The following is an 18,120-nucleotide window of genomic DNA, read 5'->3' as shown; positions in this document are numbered from 1 at the left end:
ATAAAATTAATTATAAAATATTTATATTTGTAAATTACTTTAATAATAAAACAAAACACTTCAGGAAGTTAACATACAAATAATACAAAGTAATTAAATATTATCAATTTTAGATGAGTTTCTGGTAGAGTTAACATTGTTTGCATAGTTTTTTTTCACATTTTTTAGAATCCATCACATTTGGTCTTCTTTCTTTAACTTTGGTACTACACATTTTCCATTTTCTATACTTATCGATACATTTTGGTAAATGGTCAACACCTGTAAAATTAACATTGGTAGAAGGTTTTTGTTATTTTTTTGTTTGTGGGGAAAAGATAATATATCCTTTTTTCTACATAAACAATGTCCAAAATTTCGTCAAACTCTAAATGTGTAGTATATATATTTTTTTACTCTTGTTACTACTTTCTTTATATAAAATTTAAGAATTGACAAAAACCGTATCAACCATTTAATAAAAAAATCCAATTCACCAACTTCTCGACTTCTGAGAAATTGAGTAAGAAGACGTCATATTATAGTGATCGAATATTTTGTCACCATTAGATTGGTGGTCGATTGAATAATTAAAGATCTAATAATAATAACACCAGGCTTTTTGGTAGTGCTTTACTACTACTGCTCGGTGATTTTAGACAAACATTGCCGGTCATTCCACACGCTACATATGTGGATGAAATTAACGCATGTATAAAACAATCATATCTATGGCGAAATGTCAGTATATTACGTCTTAACACAAATGTACGTGTTCAACAGCAATACGATCCATTGGCACTAACATTCTTCGAGAAATTGCTCAACACCAGAAACGGAACAATACCATTACATGGAGACACGCAATGCATCAAATTGCTAGACATTTTCTGCAACATGGTAAACACGAAAGATCCTTTGATTGAGAGCATATTTCTATATTTCTAAACTAATTATGTATATTAATCATGCATGGCTTCAAGAACGAGCTATTTTATCCGCAAAAATATCTATGTTGACGGTATTAAATTCAAAATACAACAGTCATTGCCTGGCAATGAGATATTGAACAAATCGATCGACACTCATACCGATCCTGACGAAGCCGTCAACTATCCTGTTGAATATTTTAATTCACCGGATTTACCAGGAATGCCATTACATTACTTGCGATTAAAAGTTGGCTCACCTATCATTTTCAACGGCACAAGATTAGTAATAAAAAAAATTATGGGCAATGTTCTTGAAGCTACAATTTTGGACCTCCAATTTGAAGGTGAAGTTATTCTCCTGCCGCTAATCCAAGTGATCCCTTCAGACTCTTCCATTCTATTCAGACGTCTACAATTTCCAATTCACTAGGCATTTACCATGACTATTAATAAGTAACAAGGTCAAACAAGGTCGATTTGTGGATTGGATCCATAAAATCCGGTATTTTCACATGGCTGCAACTATATGTGGAATGTTCTTGTATTAAAAACCCATCAAGTTATTCCATTTATACTCCTCAAAAATTGACTAAAAATAATGTTCATCAACTCGCATTAAGATAAAATTAAACATACATTATTGGTTATAACGAATTGTTTTTAAAAAAATTGATGAGAAATTATTATTTTATTTGTCTTTAATTTCATACTTTGTTTAATATTCTAATCGTTTGAAAAATCATGCAGGACAACGTCTGTCGGATCCGCTAGTTTACAAATATTTCAAAATATTTTGACTCTTGGAGTATTATTATAGGCATCACTATTTTGTCTAATTATATATAACATATGTAATTTATCGTGTAAAGTAAGTATTCCTATAGACAACACATTTTATAAACATATCGTGATCATGTGACGTACTCTGCGAATAAATTAAAAATCTAAAATACTATACTGTAATCATATCTAGTCCATGATTATTTTATGTTTTATTAATAGTTTTAATAAAATATCAATCCTTGTATCCCAATGGCCTATATCGCCGAGGGCAAATGTTGTCACTACAACAAAAAAAATACAAAATAAAAATAAAATAAATTGAAATAATCATTTATACCATCAATGAAACACACAATCTATTTGAAGAATTTTTATCTCCAAAAAAATATATTTTAACTTTTAGTGTTTGAAAAGAAACATAGTATATTGTATCATGTCAAATATAAACTAACACAATTCAGTCTGACTCTGACAGCCTCGTGCTATAATATATTCTTTTTTCTAGACTTCTAACAGGTGCATATTGAGTAAAAGAGTGTTCGTAAACTCTTCGGACAGTGGCTTTTGACACCCGATATATTAGAAGTGGCCAACATGCGGCTATTATTATACCTAGTCGTATATGGCTCACGTTTTATTAAAAAATCACCAATATCTACTTATTAACGATAAAATATGATAAAATTATAAAAAGTATTTATAATTATTTTGTCATTTGATATCAATGTATTTATCCATATGGCTTGTGAACGTATTCATGTGGGCCACCCCTGCAATACATAGTAAATTTAATTATATTATATTATTATGGAGCAACAAAAAACAATAAAAAATCAGCTATATATACAAAAAATATATGGTATAACTACCACAAATACAGTAAATTGAAGTTTTCTGAAGGATGAATGTAAAAACTAACTGAACGAATTTTGAATTGTAAATTTTAATCCTTAAATGAAAAAAAAATCAATATTATTTAAAACGTTATTCATATTATACATTCATATTATACAAAAATTTATAGTAAATTTATTTAAATTTACCTAGCCCGCAAGGTTGGTGAACTTTTGATCTTAATTTTTAAATTTGATTGTGTTGTTCTTATTTAATTTTGTTTGTTTTTTTTTTACAGTTTTCAAAAATTTATTTAGAAGGTTATACTAGTCAACTTAAAATTAAGGCTGATTATTATAAAATAATAATATTATGTTTAACTAACGCAAATAATAACAGTTAGAATATATTTTTAAGATGACAATAAAATATATATAATATCGTTTAGGCTGAATTATACAGCTAATACAAAATCTTGTTAAACTAAAAGAATACTTTTTTTTCGTCAATCAATTTTGTATCCGATTGACGTTTTAAGTTTAATTATCATGTTATAAACCAGCTTACACACATTTCTTGGCAACTATGACCACGGATATAAAATAGTAAAATAGGCATTGTTATCGTCAACATTGTTATTAACATAGACATAATTATGGTCTAGTCACAACTTTTTTTTCAAACCGATTTTCAAAAGGCTAGATAAACGTAAAAAAAAAAACAATTAAATAAAATTCCTAACAAAATATAGATTTCCACAAGATATTTTCCCCTAAACTATATCCAAAAACATATTTATGAATTCTCAATCATTAGAGGAAAAGTATTTATGTACCATGCAGTAACTTTGATTTAAGCCCTCTAGCTCATATGAGCACATTCCTATAAATTATTATTATTGTAATAATTATTATAATTAATAATTAATACATTATATTAATATTATATCCCAGGTTTTCACGTTATAGGCATCAAACATACATTATGTCAGTAAGTTTGAAACATACCTTTGAACATAGGGGTCGGACACATTGTCTGTCCTTATAATAACTTAATGTGACATCAGCTGTGAGTACCTGCAAGGCAATGCCTGTCAAGTTGGTGCTGCCACGTTATTGTTTAGGACATTATTATGAGTGGCATTAAACATTATTTTGCTTAAAATGTTCTAGGAACTCGTTAAATCCCCACAACTTTGCATATCATTTAAAACCACGAATATACAAAGATGAACAATTGATGAATTGGCTTTGAAAAAAAATCACCAAACTTATTTCATACAAATGATTTTTATGTGCAAACAATTTAGTCTTTAACGCTTTCGGTACCTTTTTTATTATAAATTTAAAGTTAATTATTATTTATATTTATTTAATTAATGACATACTAAAACTATTTTCTGTATCTTACAATATTGTTGTAGTCAAATATCGTTTAAATAATTTATCTTGTACAACATAATACTTAAAATAATATCATAATATATTAAATTTACGAATAAAACGATAAAACCATACACTAAGCATAAACCGTAATAGCAAAATTTATTTTAAGAGTTTTTTTTTTCTTCTAAAAACAATGTTGAACGTTGTTTCAGATAGGAATTTCAATAAAGTTCAAATTAATAAATTATCAGCTGATTTTTATTCTTACTCATTTGGTATTTTAAAAACTAAAAGTACCTATTGTTTTGAGTTAAATAATTATGGCATTGACATAGTAATATTATCTGTCTGTTAAAATTGCTAAATTGGATAAATTATTGGAAATCTGTGTACGATTTAATTTTATCTGCTTGTTGGTTTTCAAGATTTTATTTGAAAAAAAAAAATTATTATAACATAGTCTTGAAAATACCTATTAAATGTTTAATGTTTAATGTTTCGGTTCCACTTAACGAACACTCACCTGTATAGGCGTATATAGATAGTAGATACCTACAATACCGACCCCTATTACACCTTTATGTGTGTCGTTTCATATAAATTCCCTCGGATTTGAGAAAAACGATATAAGAAGAGCCGTTCAGCCATGTGCAAATAATACAACGGAAAACCGTAGAAACAAACAAAAATCGAGAATGTAAAATCTTCCATGAAAACTTGACGTGGAATCACTCAGCGTATTAATAATTAATAATTTTGCAACGTTTTCCGTCGACAACGAGGACTGCATCTGTCGCTTTGTACAGCTACTGTTATAGTTAGAGATAATTAAAATACACGGATCTTATATCATTACACATGTGAATCTTGATGGTATAAGATGACATTGATTTTTATACCGATAACAAATGGAACGTATTGTAAATCTGTACCAACTTTTTTAATAATTAATAATTGAAGTGCAGTCTGTAACAAAAAAAAATTGATTTTTATGCATTGAAAAAATTCTCTCGAAAAATATTCTTTTTTTTAATAAGACATTTAAAATAGTATTGACGTTAAAGATACAAAACGTAGCATGTTGCATGATATTTATTTTCATTGATCAAAAAAAAAAAAAATTAAGTTATATAATATAAGATAAATGTTTTTTAAAATTATGATTAAAAAATTAAAAAATGTATGAATATGATTTCAGCCATAAAACGTAATTATGTTAATCATTGGGTGTTTGGTACAACCTTAATTTTGAAAAAAAATTACATCCAGATTTTCGAAGAGACACATGGTAATATAAAGGTACCTAAAATATTAAAATCTCTTGCTATCATATTCTTAATGCTCAATGAATTATTCTATCGCAGTTAATCTATAGAACGTTTGACTATATAAAATATATATACATATATATATATATATATATAATTTATCATATCAGAGTTCATATATTCATATATCAATTTGAATCTTTGGTGATTCTTTTTTAGATAGTACCTTATCATACTAGTAACGACTCACGAAATACTATTCTTAGACATGTTCATTAGAAGAGCCAGAGGTACCTAAAAATCTTTCACCCGAGGACCTAAATATTAAACAAAAACCACAATGCATTGTTTAGTGTTCGAATTGTTTTCGTTAGTGGTGTTATTGGTGTGAATGCACCAATGGAAATGAATTGATCATGATTGCAAGTATGCGGAAACCTTTTCCTGTCCTGTTTGAATCATTATATATATGTATATTTTGTGCACTGATGAGTGTAAGTCATATAAGTCGCACTTATATCTTGCACGGCTGATAATATTTTCATAATAATATCATATAAACTAAGCCCTATCCTCTACGACATCCGGCGTGTTAACCATATTCCATTCAACATAGGGATAAATAATACGAGGTCTTTCGGGAATAAAATCCCCCTATATGGGCACTGCCATTTGACTTTTATTTTAATATTATCGTTAGTTTTATTTTTGAAAATATTTCGTTGGAAAATATTAAACGACATCGCAAAATGTTAAAATTAACATAAACCAGAGACTTTTTTTAAGGTAAAAAATATTTTTAATATAATATGAGATGAAAAATATAAGTTGTTCTGAGTGCCTAACAAACAAATCATTGTTCAACGGTTCAACCAACATCTTCCTGGAAATGGTGTATTCTATTTGTCAAGTCTCATAAAGTTATAGCTACATTTCAGAGAACACGCGAAAACTGATCAACAAAATAAAACTCTTCTATACAACCTACATTTCTTCAAACTGTTCAAAACTTTTAAAATACTTTTAATATAATATATTTTAAATTTCTGATAGTGGAGTAATAAATGTATACCTCATTATATTGTATATTTGCTATTCAACCTTAAATTTTGAAGGTGGTTTCTGGTAGGAAATTTGTTCTGTTTTGAATTTTGAGAGGTTGAAAGTTTTTTTTCATTAGGTTAACCTGAAATAGAAAAACTATTGAAATATCTACTCAACACAATTTATTGACAAATTTGATTTTTTTAAACATTTATTTAAAATAAATAACTGCGTTAAAATAGATACTGGAAATTTATCCACCAAATCATTATACCACCATTTTAGAAATATATCATAATATTTATAAGATTGGAAAATTTTAGACATAAGAATCATCATAATTGTTTATTACTGTCATTAAAAAAATATGTACCTAATGTCAAACAAAACTAATTCCTTATGAGTGTTTTAAGTTATTTTTTTTTATTTTACTAAAATTATTTGTAATCTACCTATACTAAATAAACTGTAAGCGAAATATGTAAATGAGTAAATTTGATAGTCAAAGGTATTTGAAAAGATGTTAGTATTTATACGCGTTAAGTTAGTATGAAAGTAATATAATTTAGCTTATTGATTAAAGGTAGGAATTATTATTATATAATAATATATAAATTACTTTGATATCAATATCAAATATATAAGTACTTAAATCATAAATTGGTAAACTTAGAAATATGCGTATGGATTGGCGTACGATCATCGCTCAGAACTATTCTTTGTATGTTTATGAATTTATGATTTAAGCTTTCAATTTACAACATAAATTACAAGTAATGTCTATATCCCCAAATCGTATAGTTACTTGGTTTTATAAAACAATATCTAAGTATAAAATATCTATATCAAATATAAATTAAACAATATAGATATAAGCAATCCGGCTTTTGGTCTTTAAATTTTACCAATGTTGAATATAAATCATCGTAAATAATATAACATTGGTAGTATATTCGGAGAATTGAAAAAAAAAATTACTTAAACAAAATACTCGTATACCCGTCTATTCAGCATACAATTTTTCTAAACAATTTTTAGTATTTTAAAACTTGAAACATAATATTTACCAATAGGTACACAAAGAAAAATGTAATTATTAGTATTTTAATAATATAATATTTCATACAAAGCGTGCTTTACTCGGTTCCATAAAATAATATAGAATATTATATACAATTTAAATTTTATAAATATATTTACGATGATCAGCTTTTGGTTTTTAATTTGTACCTATAATGAATAAAAATCACTTTATTTTTACTATTTATAATTTAATCTCTAAATTTGTAATTAGAATAATACTAAAATATTATAACGACCAAACTTTGTTGATAATTAAATGATAAGGCAATAAACATTTTTATTGAACCTGTTATGGTTATAAAAATGTTTGACCCGCTTGCCTCATACATAAATTCACACACTCGTTTTTCGACTTAAATATCATCCACGATATCAGTTCACCAAAACCGTGAATAACTACAGTAACCACTTTTACTTATCAATATAATATTTATATACTTTTAGTTCGGATTCTCACTACACCATGTGGTAATTTCAATGATCTTCGGCTCTCATACCATGAGTTTTTTTTTGTTTTTACCGAATCACCAAAATGCAATAATAATGATATGAATATTGTACCCGATGAAAACATTTAATGATTGTTTTAGTTATCATTTTTCAGCCCATAAATGAAACCACACGATCAAAAATTGAATATATCCAACCATGTGGTATCGTATGGTATCATTTGATAAAATGATAGCATAATGTGATATACTTAATAGAACTATCTGGTTCAGCTGACCGGAAAAATTATTTTACACGACACGACACGTCACAGTTAGTATGAACCCGGCTTTATGATTATTATAAAGATATTCTAATAAAACCAATAAATATTATGGTTAGAATCGACTCAACGATTAAGACACATCTATAACAATGTTGAAAAATATAATAATTGACTACGTGCCGTGTCTTACAATATTATATATTTTTATATAAAGGTGAAATATGTTTGCGTATGTTATTTTTCCGTCTCGAGGGGAAGTACGTTAGGATAAAATGTATAGCATCACACTTTTTCGGTCATGACGTCTATTAATAACCATGACGTATAATATGCGTCTTTGGCGTGGAAATATATATCTTTGGCATATATGTTCACCTGAGAATCGTGCTCGAAATATGATGAAGTCATGTAGTCGATTTTACATACTTTAAACGTGTGGTTACATCTACATGTTATATTATATGCGTCCGAAAAAATATTTGGTTTGGTTGAGAATCGATCCAACCGATGGCTCGTCCATCTATTACGTCCAAATAGAGTTATCGGAAAAGGAAAACAGTTTGACAGGGTTGATGTTTTTCTTTTCCGTATTCGGTTTACGGCCGATTAAAAATTAATAAATAAACAGCTCTGTTTTTTTTCTATTCCACTGTTGGTATAGTTTTGAAAACAGATTATATTGTACAACAATGTGAAACATCTACTATACCTCTATAATAATTCAACCTTCTGTGAGAGGTGTTAGAGGGTGAACTATTTATAGCTTATCACATTCGAAAAATTATAACATAAATAATAAAGGCGCAGTCTACGATATAATCTGAAAATATTTCACTGGCCACGACTTATTCCTTACGATGTTAAATATTATATCTAGTTTTGTCAGATACTCTGAACAAAACATATAATATTGTTATTTCGTCAATATTATTATAATAATATTAGTATTATAATGATAATACGCGCGCCCGGTCAAGAACTCATAATTACGCCCCACTAACTCCTTGGTCTTAAAATTATGGAGGAGAAGCTGAGCGTGTAGTGGTGCAATAGCTCAGCAACAGTGGTCGGGATCGCCGGGCAAATACTGTCGAGCAATGTAGCGCGTGTTGTGTAAAATGTGTATTTGTGTAAGAGTGTGGGTATGTATACAATAATTAATAATAAAATGGTAACACATTTCAGGTAATAATTAGTTTCTGTACAATACGCTATAATATCAATAATGATTTTACAAACATATAAAATTCACAGCAAACAATAATATAAAAAATATAGTACTAATAATAAATCAACCCCTTATGATTAAACAGTATAATATAATGATCTGGCCCTTCTGGCCCAACAGAATATAATTGGTTATAGCTATAAGATGCTCGGCCCTTATGACACGAACAAACCCAAATAATAATAAGCGCAGCTATTATAGCTGAGGCTCGTATAGAACTTCTTCTTCTTCTAAAGGCATTTCTACTCTCTAAGAGTTTTTGCCGCCATTACTACACTTCGCCACCTGTCTCTATCTTGAACTGTCTTCCTCCAATTCTCGACTCCAAGGATTTTTAAATCATCTTCTACCACGTCTATCCATCTTTTTCTCGGTCTACCTCTTGGTCTTTTACCTATTGGCTTCCATTCCAATGTCACTCTAACTATTTCATTCTCTCGCCTTCTCATTATGTGTCCTAGCCATTGTATCCTTTGGCTTTTAATGAAGCTTGTTACTGTTGTTAGTTCCAACATATCGTACAACTCTCTGTTGTACCTCCTCCGCCAATTCCCCGTTGTTTCATCAAAGACAGGTCCACATATTTTCCTCCATATTCTATGTTCAAAAGTCCTTAGTTTTCTCTCTGTTTGTTTGGTTGTCGTCCAAGCTTCGCAACCATATGTTAGCGTCGGTCTTATAATGGCTACGTATAATCTTGCTTTCGTCTTCCTTGATAACATTTTGGACGTGAAAAATTTTGTCAGTGCGTAGAACGTTCTCTGAGCTTTGTTTATCCGAATACTTATTTCCTTTGACCAATCATTCTTTGTACTTAATGTAGCTCCCAGATATTTGAAACCGCTAACTTTTTCATAGGCTAAATTCTCCGACTCACTAGGGTCCTCCCCACTCTCAATTAGTTCCATTATCTTTGTTTTCTCAGTGTTAATTTCAAGACCTATTTTTTTTTGCCGCTTCTTCTAACACTCTGGCTGCGTTGGCTGCGTCTGAAAGTGAATCGCCTATTATATCTAAATCATCAGCAAAGCCTAGGATCTGTATCTTATTCTGACCGATTAGTAGACCACCTTCATTGTCCTGTAGTACCCTTATTACCTTCTCTAAAGCAAGATTGAAGAGTACTGGGGACAGTGCTTCGTATAGAACTAATTAATATAAATACAAAAAATAATCAATAGTAGTTCATAGCCCAGGTGGCCGACCAGAAGAATACGATAATATTGCTGCAGTTATTAGAGCAGAGCTAGTATAAAATAATATGTAGCCCTTCTGGCCCAACAAAATAATAATAACAATAAAATGTATATAAAAAGAAGAACTCACAATAATTATGACGGTGCTCAGCTGGCCTGCTGCTACCTGAACCTATGATCAGGATTCCCGAACGGAACGCAAAAAAACCGTTAAAGAACGTTATTGTTGTTCATAAACAAAAATACAACGGAACGAAACCAGTTATTTCATTAACTTTATGGGTCTTTTATATGCAAAAACATTATAGGTTATTAAGTTCGTTGAACTTTTTCAAGAAAAAACGTTATAAAATCTAAAATGTTCTTTGAACAATTACACGTAGAACGTTATAACCTATTAAGTTCTTTGAACAATTACGCAAAGAACATTATAAACTATTAAGTTCATTAAAAAATTACACGAAGAACGTAATAAACTAATACGTTCTTCGAATGTTTAACACAGAGAACATCAAAACTAAACCGTTCTTTGAACTTTAAAAATATTGTTATGAATCAAAATTATTATCTCCTGACCATTTTCGCTTTTAAATTATTCAAAAACAATAAGTAGATACTTCAATGCCAAAAACTAAAACTTAAATTAAATATAATAAATGTATATTATAGCATTCTCTAGTCCTATCTTTACTAATAAGTAATAACTAAGATAAGGACTAGAGGTATACCATACCCTAATAATATTATGTGGCTTCGAAAGAAGCTCCAGCTATTATAAATATTAAATGTAATTCCTGCTCATTTATTTTTGACAATTTTTGGAATTTGTAGTATCTGTACTAAATTCATCTGCAGCCTCTAATAATATTTGCTGATATTCCACCGTATGAAATACTTTTAAGTGGCGCTTCAAATTACCCAAATGATTACCCTCGAATAATTAGATATTTTAATAATTTTTCGTACATTGGTTGGTTATAATTAGGGCTGGGATTTGTATGTAAATACCTACATATTTTTACTAAAACATGATAAATTAATTATTGCAAATGATAAATTCATTTAATCCGAATATTTAAAATGCCTATAAATAGCTTAAAAATTAAAGAAATATTTTGAAAAAAAAAATTATGTGAAGAAAATGTCATATAAAATAACTGGTGGAAGTTTCAACTTTCTACGACTTGTATTATGGATATAATGCAATATAATATTATATAGTCTATACAAATTACTGATTGTAAAGTAGACACACAATATCCAAATAATAAATAAATTCCAAAAAATCTTGATATTAATAAATTAATCTCATGATAGCGATATGCCCATAAAGTTTAACTTTAAAATGTTCTTTTGATTAAATGTTCATGAACGTATTATTACAAAACGTTCTTCTGATTAAATGTTCATGTACGTATTATTACAAAACGTTCTTCTGATCAAATGTCCAAGAACGAACAATGTTATAACGTTTATTAGCTATATCGTTCAAGAACTTAAGACTTTTAAATGTTTTTTTGGCGAAATATTCAAAAACATAAACATTTTTAATGTTTTTCTAGTAAAATGTTCGCTAAGCCATTTAATTCATAACGTTATATCTATAACCGTTTGTTGAACATAACTTAATTTAACGTTTATCGCAAATAAAGTTCAAAAACAAGGTATGGAACCGAACCAATATTTAACGGTTAAGGTCCCCCTTAGGGGATCAAATCTAGTTACGGCACTGTCCCCCTACCTATGATATAATAATAATAACCTTAACACACAAATACAATTAGAAAAATGTAATAATAATAATGAGTGGCGATTAGCGCTTTGCACAAATAACTCAATTTGAGTGCTATAATTTAAATTAAAATAATTTTTCACACGTCGCAGTGGGCACAACAGCGTACGGTACACTGTAGTGCACAGCGGCCGTGTTAATAATTCGCGTAGACGGCGCGGCGGCGTATGATAACGCGGTGGTGTGTAGGTAATCTACATGTTATCATATAACTCACAAGACATTCAAAAATTCAATTATAACTATAACAAAAATAAATAATACATACATAAAGTGATATATGTGTGTGATCAGCTGCTCCTCCCGTGACTTCTTATTTCTTAATTACCTATAATTATCTATTTACATCTATATATTATTTACATTGTTGCGGTGGCAACGATTGGTGTTGGTAATTATTGTAGGTAATCTAATGTTAAAAAATAAAACACATAAATTGCTTTCTAAAATTAAAAAATAATAATACTTTTTACTTTTAATATAATTTAACAAAATTATTGTATGTGCTGTAAACCTTAAAAAAACTTATTTTTTACTTTTATTACAATAATATACTATATTTTGATGTTTTATACTTTGCTAGCTACACTCATAAACCTTCTCGAATATTTTATTTCAAATACTTTTAAATATCATAAAACAAATTCATTAGTTGATCTTGTGATGTATTCATCATATCGAAAGAGAGAAATACTTTTTTAAATATTATTTGGTTGCTGCAGAAACTTTTACATAGAATAATACTTAAAACTAAAAAAAAAAAACATGAATTAATTTTTATTAAATAGTAATATGTGAAAAAGAAGATATATTATCAATGCATGCTATAGTCTATAAGTATAGTCATTTAAACACGTACACGTGTTACCTTTATAGTCAGATTTGGCGAAAAAACTATATTATTGAATGATGATTACATTTTATAAACATATAACAATGGTTAATAATGAACAGTTATTATGTAACGTTGACAAATTTATGGTTTAGTTACAGTTTCTTCTTTTGTTTTTTCTATACATTACTTATCTTCTCGCATTTACTGTTACTCTACAAATATACGCACTACATCCCACATACGAGTAAATTCTGCCGTATACGCATACCTAGTTATCACGGGCGTTAGACTTTACAGTTTTATTATTATTATTATTATAGAAACGTTAAACACACTCCACCGCATTTGCCACAATCAGTATACCGCACAAATAAATGTCCTCTATGAGCCTGCAGGCAACGAACACTGATCGATCAATATTAAAACCGTAGGTATCTGCAGCATAATAATTATTGTGGATTTGGCTGCCGACAATGCAAACGTCGAACAAGGTTGAGTTTATAAAGAATTAAAATCGGTAAGAAAAAAAAAATTACAAGCGCGCCACAATAATAATTTTGAACAGTAATACAAAATAATATAAACTATATAAATACAATATCATTATATTATTATCATAATTTATGGTATATTATATTGCGTTCTATCTATAAGTGGAAAGATTTTGTTTTAATTTCAGATTACTGCGCAAATAATATATCGCCTCTCATTGGCGAAATGGCGAAGGAAAATATAATCACTGAAAAGTCGATCAAAATAATGCACGCGCCCTGCAATAATGATGTCGAACGGTGACATAAAATAATATAAATTAAAATATTATACTGTAGTCAACACACAACTAGTATACAACTGCAGCTGCAACAATGGTAGCCATCATAGGTGGTAGCAAGCATCAAGTCTTTTTATCCCACTCGGATTTTACGATGGTTTTTTTCCTCTCTATCTTAAATAACAATAATTCAGTATCGCACCTTTTTTTTTTTACGATCCGCCACACTACAACTGATTGAGCTCGGTCGTGCACTCGTGCCGACGACGGCCGTTGTATACCAGAGTTGACGGCAATATATCAATACATCGGACTCTTGTCGTCCCGATGGCGCCTATATGGCTATTTACTTAATATAATATATTTTATGTTGTACGTGACTGCGTATACATATTATAGTGCTATCAATACGTTTAACGATTTGGATTCCGTCGTCCCGTCAGGTCGTATCGCATTCGATGTACTGTATATAGATTTTTTCGTTTTATTTTCTAAAACCGATTTAATCATTCTTCTGGTAGGTAATAATTTCGGTAATATTTTAATAAATTATTATTCCTCTTCTCCGACATCATTAACCTTATTGATTTTTCCCCACTCTCTTTTGTGCAATTCCTCAACTCTATACCCGAGACTATTTCACGAGCGTCCGTTTATATGAGTTTTAATTAAATACAATATTATAATATTGTGTCAAAAGTTACTCACGGGCAGTGTTAGGACTTATCTAGATAAATTATCCAGATAATAATAATTTTATCTTTTATCTTATCTATATAAATAAATATAAGTTATCTAAGTATTTATTCTAGATAAATATTTTACTTATCTAGATAAATTTAAAAGATAAATTTTTTAGTGAAAATTAGATAGATCTGTACCAAAAATATTATTAACTATGTGAATTTTGTTTTTGGTCCACTCGACAACTTCTTCAGCTAGGTGACTTCCCAAATTTTTATTTACACTTTGTTACTCCCTAGAGTCCCTTGGATCTTATTGGTTCCTTATATAATTATATGTGTTGAAGTTAATGTTTGGTGATACACATCATGATATAATAAGTTAAGTCGAAAATAAACATATTATATAGGCATGTACTTACATGACATTATATATGTTTTTTTAAATTAGTTGTTTTAATTTTCATTTCTATAATTATCTGTTATTTATCTGGATAAAATATTTTTATCTTTTTATCTTTTTGTTAGATGAATTAAATTTGTTTATCTTTTATCTGTATCTTAGATAAAATTTAGTGTTGTTATCTTTATCTTTATCCAGATGATTTTTTTGTTATCTGTTCCTAACACTGCTCACGGGCCATGTTTTGGAATGAATCAATCGAAATTAAACGAGTACCTATAACCTAGGTATAAAGAATTAATAACGACAAAGACAATAATACTTATTATTATAATATAAGATAAACATATTTCTGTAGCACATGACCTAAATTGTCAAATTAGCATTTAAATAAAAAAAACAAAACAAAAAAAAAGAAAACTGAAGAGGCTGATTTATGTAGATTTATAAAGAGGAAGAATCTTCTATAACAAGAATTTATTAAAAAAGAATATTACTAGGTACCTATCTTGTTCTATTTCCAGGCCTTATATGTCATACTGATGCGATATATACTAACGGATCGATCGACGCCAAAGCCGCAACGAGACTCATGTTTTATATAGTTTTAACAATACGTATAGAACACACGACATAAAACTATTTCATTATGAAGTTTTAGAAACATTTTAGTTATAATGTATACCTATGTCTCAATAATAAGTTATACAAAGTACCAATAGGGTCCAAAATTGCTTCTGAATTGTGATGGTGTAAATTATTTATTATTACAACGTATTATACGACTAATAATTAAAAGTCTAAAAATCCAATTTTATATGAATTCATTTCACAGTCATTCAACTGCTGAATCATCTTTCCTAACATGTATCATGTACTGTGTACGTATTGGGAAAAAATCAATACAAATATTTAAAAATGTATTTTTGTTATAAACACCCACCATAGGTTGATATTATGACATTAATTTTTTTTTTTTAAACTAATAAACATTAATTTCACCAACATGGTTGACCTACTACCCACAAGTATTCGTGAATCAGTCAACAAAGATTTAGGTACGTATTTACTACATAATATTGTATATTACGAAGGTATTACTATATTCTTACTTGTCAGCCAAAATTATTGTGTACAAAAAATAACATTCCGATTGGATGGAGTTTATTGCATTAAACCTATTTGTCTCAAGAAAATAAAAATAAATAAATAAACATCAATTAACGCGATAAAAAATATATTTTCTCGTATTCTGTAGACGTAATAAATAATATTGGATACAAAATAAAAATATATTATCATATTCGAATATAAACGTGTTATGAATCAGAATTTCGTAGTTGAATTATAGTGACAATATATTTAGTTGCCAATTTTATTAAGTACCTAAGTTATTGCCGTGAATAGAATTTCAGAATAACAATGTTTCCAATATTATCGATATTGAAACTTGCTCGTCTTTTATCTATTCAATTATTTTGTATACGTTTCATGCCAACGACCGTTTTTACACGCACATTGTGCTCGTTAGCGTTAACATATCAGTGACAATAATGTTATGTGATATTTTAGACAACATAATAATGATCGCATATACTATTATTATTATAAGGGGTCGTTGGAAATATTTTGGAATAATACCATCCGAACGAAATCTATCGTCATCGTCATCTCTGTCGTCTTTCGATGACAGTGATAAGAAAAGTAAATTGTTTATTACACTTAATCGATAAGCTTATTTTTTTGCAGAGGATAAAAATGCTTATCTAAAAGTGTTTAAGCCGCTTAGCTATAGTCACATCTCAGAACACATAAAGGCGAGGTCACGAACGATCCATGTTACAATGCAAAGACAAGAATGACGTTAAAAACAAATAATCACATATTGTATACAAACAACATTCACAAATACCATCGTGTAGATACAGTTTTATCTCTGTGATGTCTATTTAAATATTATTTATTCTTAGATAAGTGCGTTATTATGCAGGTAAGAATTTCGTATTCTACAACGATGGAAAAGTCACGGCGGACACAGCAGGATTTTAGTTTAAGTCTATGCAGATCGCCAGATCATATATATTATTTTATTGTTATTATGTTAAATATATGTTCAATAAACGATAAGTTCATATAAAAAAAAAAAAAAATGCCACGCATTTCGAAGACAGTTATCAATTCCAAAAAAGTTTCATATATACAATCTCGGTGTATCCTCAACCACAACACACTGACATCCAGACAGGAGTAAATTGGAATAGTGACTGATCTCACCGTTAAGCTGGAGATATACAAAAGGTGTGTGAACGGTGTCACACGAATCAGTCTATGCCTAGGATCATCCTTATTAGTGAATAGTAATTTATACTCCATGCTATTATAGCAACGATAATATTTTGTCGACCTGTCTGAAAGAGAACTATAACATGGTCGTGTGATCTGATTTTCTTGTCCAATTAGATTTCATAGAAGTCAATATTCAAATAGTACCCAAATGTCTAAGCAATAGCCGCCACCCCCAACTTGAGGTTAGAATACTGCCATAGCCACCATACCAAAGTATTTAATATTAAATTTAGTAGTCAACGTCGTTGTCAGGACACATATTAGGACGTTAGATTGAATCAGATTGATCAATGTTTCACCACAAAAGTTATATTTTATTGAAGATTTAATGATGTTAATTCTAGTGTCTATTTAGGCGAAGGTAATTATTAAATATTCTTAAGTCATCAATAACAGGACTGGTATACTTTTTTTGAATTATCATAGGTGTTAGTTTTTGTAACCCATAAAATGCAATATTATAAAAACGAATTGTCCCTCATATTTTTTTGTTAATAATTAGTTTTATTATTATTTGATATGGGTGTATAAAATACAAGCAGTTTATAACCATACATTTTTTAAATAAATACTAATAATAATATGTTCTGTTTCAGATAATGTTTTTGTTTGAATTTCACACAAAAATAAAACGATGCATACTTATGTCATAAATCATAATTAACGTATGAGAAAAAACTTTAATATAATATATTATATTAATATTAATATATATTAAATAACATATTATTTTGCAATATAACACATACATTTTCTCTAATTTTGTCCAGGATAGAAGGAGCGCTACACCTCCGAAGATATTTCTAAAATAAACAATTCCCAACACACATATCTCTTTATCT

The 18,120-nt window shown here is 28.8% G+C and overlaps 1 long non-coding RNA gene across 2 annotated transcripts in view; it reads left to right on the top strand.

Moving 5' to 3' along the window:
- Positions 1–17,054, top strand: part of LOC149058127 (uncharacterized) — a 38,293-nt gene extending 21,239 nt beyond the window's left edge. For both annotated transcript variants that reach the window (XR_016190426.1, XR_016190425.1), the window contains 2 exons: positions 16,682–16,850; positions 16,923–17,054. This is a non-coding gene — a long non-coding RNA (uncharacterized LOC149058127). The remainder of the gene's footprint in view (positions 1–16,681; positions 16,851–16,922) is intronic.
- The last annotated feature ends 1,066 nt before the right edge of the window (positions 17,055–18,120 follow it).

The sequence above is a fragment of the Diuraphis noxia genome, unplaced genomic scaffold, assembly GCF_037042655.1.
Source record: "Diuraphis noxia isolate RWA-SAM2 unplaced genomic scaffold, SU_Dnox_SAM2 contig0002, whole genome shotgun sequence".
Taxonomy (NCBI): Eukaryota; Metazoa; Arthropoda; class Insecta; order Hemiptera; family Aphididae; genus Diuraphis; species Diuraphis noxia.
This window is presented reverse-complemented; position numbering and strand designations above follow the sequence as displayed.